At 37.0% G+C, this 14,980-nt stretch overlaps 1 protein-coding gene and 1 pseudogene across 5 annotated transcripts in view; one reads left to right on the top strand and one right to left on the bottom strand.

Moving 5' to 3' along the window:
* The window catches only part of PEAK1 (pseudopodium enriched atypical kinase 1), a 321,626-nt gene that overhangs the window by 194,320 nt on the left and 112,326 nt on the right, over positions 1-14,980 (bottom strand). The gene's annotated exons all lie outside the window — the stretch shown is intronic.
* Positions 10,845-11,117, top strand: LOC118003181 (annotated as a pseudogene).

Raw genomic sequence — 14,980 nt, 5'->3', positions numbered from 1 at the left:
AACACATAAAGTATTTAACACAGTGCATAGTACACAGTAGGTGCTCATGAAATTAAAAATATTTCTTGTCTGCAACAAAATGGATGGATCTAGAGTATAATGCTAAGTGAAATAAATCACTCAAAGACAAATACCATGTGATTTCACTCATATGTGGAATTTAAGAAACAAAACAAATGAGCAAAGAGAAAAAGAGACAAACCAAAAAAACAGACTGTTAACTAGAGAGAGAACAAACTGGTGGTTACCAGAGGGGAGGTGGGTGGGGGGATGGGTGAAATAGGTAAGGGGGATTAAGAGTACGCTTATCATGATGAGCACTGAGTAATGTAGAGAACTGAATCACTATGATGTACATCTGAAACAAACATAACACTGTTAACTATACTGGAATTAAAATTTCTTAAAATTAATACTTAAAAAATTTTCTTGTCAAGTCATGGAATTGGATAAAATATAAAACAAGTTTCTAAGTAAATGAGATGCTTTCTGGTTTAACAAAATAAGTGGCAAACATTTACTGATAATCTTCTACATAACATACTATTCAAGGTATTATTGAGGATATAGAAAAGATAAAACTGTCCTTTTAAGAGGTATTAGGTTAAGCGACTGCCTTCGGCTCAGGTCATGATCCTGGAGTCCCGGGATTGAGTCCCGCATCGGGCTCCCTGCTCAGCAGGGAGTCTGCTTCTCCCTCTGACCCTCCTCCCTCTCATGCTCTCTGTCTCTCATTCTGTCTGTCTCAAATAAATAAATAAAATCTTAAAAAAAAAAAAGAGGTATTAGGTAGGGTGCCTGGGTGGCTCAGTTGGTTAAGCGATTGCCTTCAGCTCAGGTCATGATCCTGGAGTCCCGGGATCGAGTCCCACATCAGGTTCCCTGCTTAGCAGGGAGTCTGCTTCTCCCTCTGACCCTCCCCCCTCTCATGCTCTCTCTCTCTCTCACATTCTCTCTCTCAAATAAATAAATAAAATCTTTAAAAAAAAAAAGATTAAGGTCATCTACCAAGAATAAAAAGAGGAAAAAAGTTTTGTCATCTCTGAACTACACTTAATGATGAAATCTACTGCTTACAGTAAAGAGAGAGAACATTCACTCTAATACATTAGCTAGAAGACCACACAATTAGTCAAAAGGGAACCAAGTTAGAAGCTTAAGCAGCACAAGTAAATCAGCCATCCCAAACTGAAGCATCTCTAAATGGAGTTCTGTATCATTTTTATTTTATATATTTAACTGTATAGCTGTATAAGATAATAACAACCCAGGGCATATCTCCTATATCAAAAAGAAAGATGATTAGAAAACAGATATACGCTGACAAAGCACAGATGCACTTTGAAGCATAAAAGTCATTTGCATGGAGTTGTATGTCTTCTTGTCCTTGACTCTGTAAATACCAATTCCCTGCTTTCAGGTTTGCAGACAGTAAAAAGTGAGATACAATGCTGAATGTTAATTTTCAACATAACACCGATGTTATGTCAGAAGATATGGGTAATTCTCACTCTCGCATAATACCTGTCATTTTAAAATACCCCTACTGATATGAACCAACGTTCATGAATGAAAGGTGAAAAAATCCTTTTGAGCTGTTGTATTCAAGTAAATTGACAGATATGAACGCACAAACACTAGTCTTCGATTATGAAATCCCCTCACACATAAACACCATTGTAAAATGAATTTCTCTAAGAGAAGAGGGACTGAAAATGTTACAAGCTTGCTGAAGAGAATAACACCAAGCTATAAAAGAAACTGGCAGCCCAAGAATATGATGTTGACAACCATGTTATGCTCAAGTGTGCTGTAGATGATCATTTAGATGCTGTCATCCAATGTCATTTGAATTTCTTCAAAACTCCATTTTATGAAAAACCCACTGGCTTAGGGAAGGAATATAGAATCATCTATCTGATCTAAAACAGCAAACTGTTTTTGTCTGATATGTATTTATCTTTCAACAAGAAGAGAGAGTTATATATTTCTTGTGACCATAATCTTAACCATAAATTGGGGCTAATGTCTGCACTGTACAAATGTAAGAACTGTTCATAATAGAGTAGCAGATTTTATATACATACATAGTCACTTCTCACTATTGTGGTAGCTACATTCTATAAAGTTTCCATAAACACTGCATCAGTGAATACTGTACTTCTACTGCTTCTAGGAAATGGGAAATACAGGGTTAGCCTCTGGTTATAACATTTTCATCAACTGATCAATACATAAAGTTTATTTTATGTGTATTTCTGTTTAAAAACATGTTATTTAATATATATTGTTCATTCATTAAAATCGAACTCAATAATGTAATTCATGACTGAATGAAGTTTATCTAACATAAATACTGTCACCATAAGGCACATCGGAACTATGTTGTATTTAGGAATACTACACAGCACTTCAGCATATTTGTAGAACATGTTACACAGCATAATCACCTCCAAAAATATGAAAAATGTGACACTAAGGAGATGGAGAAAAGTACATTAGTTTATAGTATGGGAGTTAAAACAAGAAGAAGGCAAATGTAACCTTGTTCAATCTCAGCTGAGAATGTGCACATGGGGCAACTCATTTTTCTTAAATTAATCCCTATACCCAATGTAGGGCTTGAACTCATAACCCCAAGATCAAGAGTCACACGTTGCACCAACTGAGCCAGCCAGGCACCCCCACGCAACTCATTTTTTCAACACTCTGAGTATGTCTACAAATGACTGTGAAAGCACCACAATTATTGATTTGGGGGTTGCAAATAAATTTTAGCAAGTAGGTGAATTTGCAAAAATGAAAGCCATGAACGATAAAGATCAACTCTGTGTGTATCCCTGTGTGTGTGTGTGTGTGTATGAATGTATGTTTGTGTATGTATGTGTGTATATATATATATATACACACACATGACATGTGCCATATGACATATCTGACAGGAAAAACAAGTTGTGGGATTCTCCAGTATGAGACTCTCCTAAGGTCCATTTCTGTATTTCCACTTGGTATACTGGATACCTCTACCTGAATGTACTATGAGCACTTCAAACTTAACACACCAAGCTCATCTTCTATGCTTACCCCAAATCTGCCTTCTGCTACATTACTACTCAAGTCACTGTGACTGACTCCTTTCTCCACATCTTACCCAGGCACCAAATCATGTTTATTCATCCTCTGAAGTATCTCTTAAAGTTTATCTCTCCCCTGCCCAAGCCCACTACAGTTATCATTAAATGCCTTTCTATCATTTGGACCATTGGCACAGTTTTATCATCTTCTTTCTCTATTCTCTACTCCAAAATCACAGGCTACATTACTGCCAGTGTTAGTTTTCTAAGACATAATTATACTTTCACTTCCTGGTACCTATGTGATGAGCTTCAAATTTCTTGGTTATGGTGTATAATGCTTCGTTATGATTTGGCACCAAATAGTCATTTTATATTCATCTACTGTCATTCATCTCTGATAAACTCTATAGCCACAGTAATCTATTTCCCATTCTTTGAATATATCACGCCTTTTAAAGACCCTTTATACCTGTTAGAAATTCCACTAGCAATGCTCTTTCGTCCATTCTTTACTTGCCCTTAAAGCCTCTGCTGTGTCACCTCCTTTATGAAAACTTTTCTGATGAGCATTTACCTCCACTTCAAGCCAAGTTAGTCACTATATTCCCTGTACTTCCATATTTTCACATACTTCTGTTACAAAATTCCTTGAGTTCTAATAATTAAGGAAGTACAAGAATGTGCAAGGTTGGCCAAATACTGATTGCTACTGCAGCTGGGTAATGCAGATTCATTATACTACCGTCTATTTTAGTGTGTATGCTAAATTTCCATAAAAACAAAGTAAAAAAAGTCAAGAGACCGAGACAGAAAGAGAGAGAAAATATTTGACTACAGGTAATTGAAAATCAGACTTAATGTGTGACTTAAACAAATATGGCATTAACTTTTTTTCCCCCACACAAGAAGTCCAGAGGTACCTAGTCTAGGGTCATTACAGAGGCTCAAGAAGGTCATCAAAGACTCATCAAAGCCTCTTTCTTTTTGCTCCGTTAAGTGTGTTGATTTGTTGCTTCAAAGCCACTTGCAGTAGATGGAGGCATTATCTCTATATTCAAGGCTGGAAGGATAGTGCAAGTCACACCTTTACCTCTTTAATAGGGAAAAAAAGCGTTTTCTCAGTGCCCTCAGCAAATTTAGCTTGTAATACATTGTCCAAAAGCTGTTCAGTCATCCAACAGTGCCTTGATGGCCTGATCCCCCCGCTTTGAAAGCAGAGACCATTTTTGTACTTTAGTAAGCAATCTAGTACCTAGCATATAGAGGTACTTTATATCTAATGAATATATGACTCTAATAAAGGAAAATTATAGTATGCATAACACAAGAACTCTTTCTTTTTAAAAATAATATAATAAAAGTGCTCTGAAAATTGCCAATGCTGTGCAAATAAGGAACTACTAGTATTACAGTAGTTTGACATATACTATCATGAGATGTTTTACTGTTCTCTCTGTAGGCAACCAGGCAGAGGATTAACAAAAAGTCAAGAGACCTGAATTTTTGTCCAGCAAAATAAACTTGATGAAACTCAATTTACTTAAAGATAATGTTTATTTATCTCCCAGGGTTGTTCTGAGGATAAGGGAAATATAAACAGTATGAAAGTACAGTGAGGGGCGCCTGGGTGGCTCAGTCGTTAAGCGTCTGCCTTCAGCTCAGGTCATGATCCTGGAGTCCCAGGATCGAGTCCCGCATCAGGCTCCCTGCTCGGCGGGAAGCCTGCTTCTCCCTCTCCCACTCCCCCTGCTTGTGTTCCCTCTCTCACTGTGTCTCTGTCAAATAAATAAATAAATAAAATCTCTAAAAAAAAAAAAAAGTACAGTGAAATGTATAAAACAGTACAAACACATGCATTTTAAATGCAATGGTTCTATTAAGTCTTGAGAGAAAACTTACAGTTCTTATGTAGTACGCATAAAGATATATACCATCTGGCACATCAATAATATGAATTAAAAATTAAACACTACTAATATCTAGTATGAATGCTGAACGTGGTTAGATGTGTTTTTGGATTTGGCCCTGATTCTTTCATGGCTATGGGGAAGTAAACTAACCAGACCTCACATTTACGCCTCACTAAGGAAAAAATGCTTTAAAATAAGTGTCTTGATGCAATTATATAATATCCACAAACTGAAAAGTAAGATATGATAAACAAACTGGTTAATACAGAATAGTTGACATCAAATCCCAATTCATCAACTAATAATTACTATCAATAAATGAACAGTACAAAAGTAGGCCAAGGTCCTAAGTTAAATCAAGTGAGAAATAAGAGTAGAAGCATTGAATATTAATTTTCCTCCGACTTTAATAACCTTGATTAAGCTTATAAAGAGTACTCTTCAGGGTGACTTATGGCTCATACATATAGGCAACACTGGGGGTCAGAAATATTTCTGATAAATGATAACTTCAATGGCCTGTTTTCTAAATTTTTAATAAGTTGTCTATTTCCTAACCTATAAGAATGTTATAATAAGCATTACGTATATACAACAAAAAACAGTAGCCAATACTAAGGAAGAGAAAAATGACAGTTCTAAATCAAGAGAATCTCTACAGAATATTATATGCATCTGGGCGCCTGGGTGGCTCAGTCGTTAGGTGTCTGCCTTTGGCTCGGGTCATGGTCCCAGGGTCCTGGGATCGAGCCCCGCATCAGACTCCCTGCTCAGTGGGAAGCCTACTTCTCCCTCTCTTGCTCCCCCTGCTTGTGTTCCCTCTCTCACTGTGTCTCTCTCTGTCAAATAAATAAATAAAATCTTTTAAAAAAAAAAAAGAATATTATATGCATCTTCACTTTTATTGGATTTGGAGACAATAGCTGCTTTGAAGAAAAACATGGTCTTCTGTCAAGTATGTTTAATTAATTCTCACTTCTCAAACATTCAAATACCTTAACCTTATTATTAAAGATTTACCATTTCCTTATTCATTTAAGCAGAAACTAGTCTCCATGTAGGTTACCATGGAATTATTAATACTGAAAACTGACTCATCTTAATACAAAAAACTACATCAAGATTGTAGGCCAGTAAATTCCAGCAGAGCACTGTATAAAAGCATCAGTAGGTCATAAGTAGAACTGAAAAATTTCAATAGGGGATCAGACTTATCTTACAGTTATTTCTACAGGAGGAACATCCATTTCATAAGAAACCAAAATGTTAGAATAGTAAGAATGAAGTTATACTTTATAGCTGTATCCACCTAGTTTCAAATACATCAATTTTTGTTTTTAAATGGGGAGAAACAATGTTTCTCTTCCTGTTTTATCTGCATACATAGCTTTATCAGCTAAAACTTCAACAGTGATTATTTTTCCTACAAAGAATTTGGCATACCTGCAATAAACAATAGATTATTTGTTAATGCATGTAAAAATAAAAGTTGTAAGTGATATAATTACAATGAGGAGCTATTTTAAATATTTAACTTTTCAGATGGAGGAGGAAGTATATTAACTTAAAGATTCATTGGTTTTTAAAACATTCATGATTTTGTCTCATTAAAAACTAGAGAGGATATTATATATTAAAAAACGATTCAATACAGCGGGCACCTGGGTGGCTCAGTTGGTTAAGCGACTGCCTTCAGCTGAGGTCATGATCCTGGAGTCCCGGGATCGAGTCCCGCATCGGGCTCCCTGCTCGGCAGGGAGTCTGCTTCTCCCTCTGACCCTCCCCCCTCTCATGTGCTCGCTCTCATTCTCTCTCAAATAAATAAATAAAATCTTAAAAAAAAAAAAAGATTCAATACAGCAGAAGATATAACAATTATGCACATATACACACCTACTGACAGACCATCAAAACATATGAAGCAAAAACTGACAAAATTGAAGGCAGAGGGCACCTGGGTGGCTCAGTCTGTTAAGCGTCTGCCTTCAGCTCAAGTGATGATCTCAGGGTCTTGGTATCGAGCCCTGAGTCCAGGCTCCCTGCTCAGTGGGGAGTCTGCTTCTCCCTCTCTCTCTGCCCCTCCCCCACCCCCCTGCTCATGTGCTCTCTCTTAAATAAAAATCTTTAAAAAAAAAAAAAGCTGAAGGGAGAAATAAACAGTTCTACAATAATAGAGATTTCAATATCCCACACACAATAATGGATAAAACAACCAGACAGAAGATAAGAAATAGAAGACTAAACATAATAAACCAACCAGACCCAAAAGAGATATACAGAACCCTCTACCCAACAACAGAGTATATATTCTTCACAGATGCATGTAAGACATTTTCCAGGACAGACCATATGTTCAGTCACGAATTAAGCCTCAACAGATTTAGAAAGATAAATATCATACAAAGTATCTTTTCCAACCACAACAGGATAAAGTTAGAAACCAACAACAGAAGTAAAACTGGAAAATTCACGAATTTGTGGAAATTAAACTACACACTCTTCAACAACCAATGGATTAAAAAAGAAATCACAAGAGACATTAGAAAATACTTAGAGATGAATGAAAATGAAAATACAACATGCCAAAACTGATGGGATGCAGGAAAAGCAGTGCTAAGGGGAAAATACATAGCTATAATGTTTGCCTTAAAAAAAAAAAGAAAAGAAAAGAAAAAGCTCAAATCAGCAACCTAACCCTACAACTTAAGCAACTAGAAAAAGAACAAACTAAACCCAAAGACAGCAGAAGGGAGGAAATAATAAAGATTAGAGCAGAGATAAATGAAACAGAGAACAGAAAAACCATAGAGGAAAATCAATGAAACCAGAAATTGGTTCTTTGAAAAGATCAACAAAATGACAAATCTTTAGCTAGACGGACTAAGAAAAAGAGAGAGAAGACTCAAATTATTAAAATGACTCACTAAAATGAAAGTGGAGTTATTACTACCAATTCTAAAGAAATAAAAAGGTATTATTATAAAAGAGTTTGGGGCACCTGGGTGGCTCAGTCAGTTGAGCGTCAAACTCTTGGTTTCGGCTCAGGTCATGATCTTGAAATTGAGCTCCACAGCTGGCTCTGCACTCAGCGCAGTCTTCTTGTCCCTCTCCCTCCCCTTTGGCCCCTCCCCCTAGTCTTATGCATGCATGGGCGTACATGCTCTCTCTCAAATAAATAAAATCTTTAAAAAAAAAAAAAGAGTTCTATGAACAGCTATACATCAACAAACTGGATAGCCTAGAGGAAATGGACAAATTCCTAGAAACACAAAACCTACCAAGACCAAATCATGAAAACATAGAAGATGTGAATAGACCTATAACTAGTTAGGAGATTAAATCAGTAATCCAAAATCTCTGAACAAAGAAAAGCCTTTGACCCAATGGTTTCACATTTAAAGAACTAAAAGCAGTCCTTCTCAAACTTTTCCAAAACACTGAAGAGGAGGAAATATTTCTTAACTAATTCTTTGAGGTCAGCATTATCTTGATGTCAAAGGCAGACAATGACACTACAAAAAAGACAAAAAGCCCTGAAATAGACCCTCACATATATTTCACATACATGCAAAACAAAAGTATAATGAGATACCACCTCACATCCAACAGAATGGCTAGTACAAAAGAGAGAAAGAGAGAAGGGGGGGAGGGAAAGACAGACGATAAGTTCTGGTGAGGCTGTGAAGAAATTGGAACATTTGTACACCGATAGTAGTTAATTTAAAATGGTAATTGCTGCTATGGAAAATAGAATGGTGATTCCTCAAGAATTAAAAATAGAATTACCATATTACCCAGCAATTTACTCCTGAGTCTATACCCAAAAGAAGTGAAAGCAAGGTCTTGAAGAGACATTTATACAATGCCATTCACAGCAGCACTACTAACCAGTGCTAAAATGCGAAAGCCACTCAAGTGTCCACTGACAGATGAATGAATACAATGGAATATTATTCAGCTTCAAAAAGGAAAGAAATTCTGCCATTTGCTACCAACATAGATGAACCTTGAAGACGTTATCCTAAGTGAAATGAACCAGTCACAAAAAGACAAATATTGCATGAGCCCATTTATATAAGGTACTTAAAGTAGTAAGAATCACAGAGACAGAAAGGAGAATGGTGGATGCCACCGGGCTGGGGGCAAAGGGGAATGGGGAGTATTAGAAGGTGGAGGGACTATATAAAGTATCCTCCAAAATAAAAAGGCATTTTGAGACCAAAAAACAAAGCAGGCAATGCCATACAGTTTACAGAGTTTTATTCAGGTTAACTAACTGACAGGGAGGAGAGCGGATGATGATCCAGAGCTGCACAGTTATTTCCCAAAAAGTCTGGCCCTTAGTCTACAGATTTATAGAGCAAGGGGACGTAGGGGGCACTGTAGTGAGGTCAAAAGGTTCATGTGCATTTCAGAGGGTTTGCATGCACCTAACTGACAGACCTTGTGACATTATCTGTGCATCAGGAAGAGGAAAAACTATGTTATTTGATTGAACAAATTTACAGAGGGCCAAAGCCAAAGTAATCCTCCCTACATTCCAGCCTTGGTGGGCATTTCTAAGGCATGTATACTAATCTCCAATGGGCCTGGAACATGTAGTCCCAAGAGAGGTCCCAGAGAGGACAGAAACAAGATGAAGGGCCAATGATGGAGTCAGTACTGGCATCACTCCTATAGGGAGTTATTGTTTAGTAAGTATAGAGCAGTTTTACAAGATGAAAGAGTTACAGAGATGGATGGTGCTGATGGTTCCACATTATGAATGTATATAATGTCAACTGTACACCTAAAATGGTTAAGATGGTAAAATCTATGCTTAATGTATTTTACCACAATAAAAAAATTAGAAAACATTGAGGGGTAATGAGTGGAATAAATGGGCCACTGGAGAGTATGAGAAGAATCTAAATGTCACGAGTAAGGGGGAAACATTATAAAGAAGGAAGGGGGGGAGGAAATAAGAAAGGAAGGAAGGTAGATTAAAAGCGAGGGAGGGATTCACACATATACACATATATATACTCACAGAAGCACATTTTGAACTTTGGCCCAAAGCACCAGGTAACTATAGCACAGAGAATGCCTCCGGGATATCAATCACTGTCAAATTCTGACATCAAAGATAAAATTTCCAACTTGGTCTAAAGTGACCAAAATTGGACTTAATCAGAAGTAATTAGCTGCAAAAAAAGAGAAAAAATGCAAATCTGAAAGGTCCAGCCCATGTTCCACTGTCATTCCCTGTTAGGATATCAAATTGAATTTGGAATAGTTCAGTATGAGTTCTGTTTGCTGAAGTTAGGGCTCAGGATATATTCAGAGTGTGACTGCTCCTTGGAGCAGGTGACTTGACAGATGCCATAGACGAGTACTACTGCCATTTGCTGAAAAAAGGCATATATCCCACAGCAGCTACTTAAAATCAACATTTTTCACTGTTTCAAATGGTAACAGAAGTAAAATATTCTAATTTCAAACTCACTCCAAGCTACAAATTAAAAAACTGTATGTTCTTATAAACTTCTATTAGCCTTAGAGTTATGTAATGTGTTACTAACACCTGCGACTGTCTCTTCCCTAAAGCTTGTGTCACTTCAGCTGACATAACAGCTCATCCTCCTTGGAGGACTTCAATCACCCTGTCACACAGTCCCAGTCAAGCAGGTGAAAATACTTGTCACGGGGGATTCTTTTAGTGTAGTAAGATGTCTCTATAGCTCTTTAAAATCTGTAGGCACACTTCACAGCAGCCACCTCCTTCTTTTGTTACTCCTGGTGCTGCTTGTATGCTCTCCTGGTGGGGACCTGGTACCCCTTTTGTGAAGCGACAGCTGGGGAGACTCCGGCACTCACCATGGCCAACAAAAAGCCCAAGGAAGGAGTCAAGACTGAGAACAATGATCATATTAATTTGAAGGTGGTGGGACAGGATGGTTCTGTGATGCAGTGTAAGACTAACCACTTAGTAAACTAAAGAAAGCCCATTGTGAAGACAGGGTTTGTCAATGGGGCAGATCAATTTGCGATTTGATGGGCAGCTAATCAATGAAAGACACACCTGCACAGCTGGAAATGGAGGATAAATACAATTGATGTGTTCCAGCAGCAGACAGGAGGTATTTACTAAAAAGGGAATCTGCTACTTGACTACAGAACTGTTCCTCCAGACCAAGAAGGCATTCTCAGTGAGAAAACCAAAATTTGGTTCCACCACATCCTGACTACTACAGTATAGTTTTCTCTGTTCTTTTGTTTTCCCCATTCCTTTATTGTAAAGTAACTGTGTATGTGCACAAACATACGGCATTTTTAAAAAGATTTTATTTATTTATTTGAGATAGAGAGAGAGCACGAGCCGGGGAGGAGGGGTACAGGGAGAGAGACAAGTAGACTCCCCGCTGAGCAAGATGCCCAATGTGGGGCTTGATCCCAGGACCCCAGGATCATGACCTGAGCCAAAGGCAGACGCTTAACTGACTGAGCTACCCAGGCGCCCCTCGTATTGCATTTTTTTAACTAAATGGCCAGTGGTATGTTTTGATTGACGTCAAATGGAGATGGGATGGGGAAAATACTGGTTCTGTGAAAATACCCCCTTTCTCCATTGGTGGCATGCTCATTCAGCTCTCATTTTATATTCCAGTAAATTAGTTTAACAACAACAACAACAACAAAACAACATAAAAATCCTTGCATACCTTGCTCTACTGGAGAATTTTAATGTTTTTCATATATCATTGTAAAACCAAGGACAATCTTATACCTTTTTTTGTATGCAGCTATTTACATGTAGGGCAATCTGTCTTTAAATAGAGATAAATTACTCCAAAAGAAATGAATCCTAGATAGTTTTCCCTTCAAATCAACTTAAAATGTCTTGAAACTTAAACTCCTTGCTTAAAAAAAAATAAATTTGGGGGTGCCTGGGTGGCTCAGTCGGTTAGGCTTCAGCTCTTGATTTTGGCTCAGATAGTGATCTCAGGGTTATGAGATCATGAGAAGCCTGTTTGAGATTCTCTCCCTCCCTCTCCCTCTGCCCCTCCCCACACTCGTACTTCTCTCTCAAAAAAATTTTAAATTAAAAATTTTTTAAATAAAAAAAGTCTGTAGGCACATGAAATCTGAGGATAGGATGAAAAAAAAGAAGAAATGGACTAGGTTTTTACCTCGAAAGTCCCAGTGATACTGCTTAATGTAATGCTTTGAAAATTACAACAGATAAATATTTGTGGATATCACTATAACCAATAGCATTAACAAAATAAGTATACCCCAAATTTCAATTACAGACATACTTCAGAAATAATGTGGGCTTGGTTTCAGACCACTGCAATAAATATCACAATAAAGCGAGTCAAGTGACCCTTTTGGTTTCCCAGTGCATAAAAAAGTTATATTTACGCTATACTAGAGTATATTAAGTGTGCAATAGTATGATGTTAAAAATAAAAAATACTTTATTGCTAGAAAAGGCTAACTGTCATCTGAGGTTTCAACAAGTTGTAATCGCTGATCACAGACCATTAAGAAATATAAGAAAGTTTGAAATATTGCAAGAATAAACAGAATATGACATGGAGACATGAAGTGAGCAAAATGCTGTTGGAAAAATGGCACCAACAGACTTATTTGATGCAGGGTTACTATTTACCTTCAACTTGTTAAAAAAAAAAAGTAGTTATCTGCAAAGTGCAATAAAGCAAAGCACAATGTTAACAAGGTATGCCTGTACTCCTGGCCCTTATTTTTTTGTCTGTGTTAAGTTTCAGGTAACTAATATTTGTAAGGAAAACAGATTGACTGAATTTATATTATTGAAGAAAAAAATGGTCCTTCAATTCAAGTATTTTTAAAACCCTACAGCTGCTGATTTATTAATATTCAATGATTAAAGCTTACCCCCTTTTTCTCATCTATACCATTAAATAAAAACAAAATTTATGACAGATTATTAGATTTCCTCAGAGGTTTTGCACAGCTTTTGCTTACTAATATCCTCATCACAAACTGGGGCAACTGCAGAATATTTAAATAGGTCATCTAGCTGAAAATCATAAAGAATCCTAGCAGATAATATACCAGAAGAGTACTTGCTGCCTCTTGTACTTTAATGATTGACCTCTTAGGTAAAGAAGTCTTTCCCATGGAAAACAAAAACTTCTCTGCCATGTTCTTCTTTACATTGCACAATGTCCTACTTTGCTGTATTTCAGATCCTCTAGGAAATTAGTACATGACGTGACTGTCATTTCCTATAACCAAGATATCTGTGCACCTGGATAAGCCCAAAGCAGAGAGATTTCAGATCTTAGAAGCTCAGATGTACCAATCTTCTTATAATATTAGCTTTCGGTGGAATTGGGGAAGATAGCTTGAATAAAAAGAAAATTGGCTGCAAAGGAGGAATTCTGCTATAAATAGGCAGAATTTTCTATTTTTCTGGCAGCCACAGGATCTAACAGTATTAAAAAAAAAAAAAATCTATGAGCTGGGAAGGATTTCTCCTATGAAGTATACTAGGCATTACATCATGTCAATCACTCTCAGTTCGCCCCCAGCCACTGGCAGCACAGTGGATTAGTAACAGAGTTTTTCAAATGGTAACAGATTTCAAAAGTCCCCCAAAGTGGGCAGTGATCACTACAGCTATGCAGTGTATGCTACATTTTTTAAATTACAGGAAAGAAAATGAAATTGATTTTGCTATTTAATGATTAGGTTTCCTCCTTGCTGTGTGATTTCAATTCAAGATTAACACGGTATCTTTCATTTACATCACATCCCAAATCTCTATTGAGTAGAGAACAGGAATTGAATAATATAGGCAAGACATTTACTTCTCATTCAATAAGAAATTAATTAATTATTCAACATTCATTTCACAGCAAACATTTATTGAAACTAATGTATTTCAGGGACTTTAATCAATTCTTCCATCATCCAAAGAATATAAGCACTGTATTTAAATTTTTTTAAGTACTTTAAAATTTTTTTTATTTTTTTTATAGATTTTATTTATTTATTTGACAGAGAGAGACACAGTGAGACAGGGAACACAAGCAGGGAGAGTGGGAGAGGGAGAAGCAGGCCTCCCGCCAAGCAGGGAGCCCAATGTGGGGCTCGATCCCAGGACCCCGGGACCATGACCTGAGCCAAAAGCAGATGCTTAATGATTAAGCCACCCAGGTGCCCCCAAATTTTTAAAGTACTCTTAATCACATGATTTTCAAAGAGGCAGTTGTTGTTTTTGTTATGTTTTAGACTTTCAACTTTTTTTTTTTTAAAGATTTTATTTATTTATTTGAGACAGAGAATGAGAGAGAGAGAGCACATGAGAGGGGGGAGGGCCAGAGGCAGAAGCAGGCTCCCTGCCGAGCAGGGAGCCCAATGCGGGACTCGATCCAGGGACTCCAGGATCATGACCTGAGCCGAAGGCAGTCGCTTAACCAACTGAGCCACCCAGGCGCCCCTAGACTTTCAACTTTTAAATGAAGAAAACTCAGGCATTTTAAAAGAGTTTAACAACTATACCATAATTGTCAGAGATTCTAGCTACCTTCAGTTTTAAACTAGACTAACACAGACCCAAGATGTATTGTTGGTTTAGAAGTGATTACATATGTAACTAGCAACATAGGAGAGAACAGTCATCTTTAGCATTTTTTTAAAATAAAAAAACAGTTATTTCAGGTCAGTCACAACCATAAATCTGCCTTTTGAACATATTTATTATTAAGGAAAAAAGTCCTACAGCTTCTGTTCTTTGGTATATTTAATTCCAACTTTGAGAAGACCCAGTAACTGTTCCTTTTCACATTTCTTACATAAACACTGATTGCTGGGTGGAATACAATGGGTTAAATGGTCCTTTTAAAATTATCTTTTCTAAAACTCTTAATTCAAAAAGCATAAAGAGACCATATGCCTTAAGATGTCAAGGACCATAAGAACATATTATGAGCAACTCTATGCCAGCAAATTAGATAACCT

This window comes from Mirounga leonina, unplaced genomic scaffold, assembly GCF_011800145.1.
Source record: "Mirounga leonina isolate KUSES-001 unplaced genomic scaffold, KU_Mleo_1.0 Mir_91, whole genome shotgun sequence".
Taxonomy (NCBI): Eukaryota; Metazoa; Chordata; class Mammalia; order Carnivora; family Phocidae; genus Mirounga; species Mirounga leonina.
The sequence above is the reverse complement of the archived record's forward strand: the minus strand, read 5'-3'. Positions and strand labels throughout refer to the sequence as shown.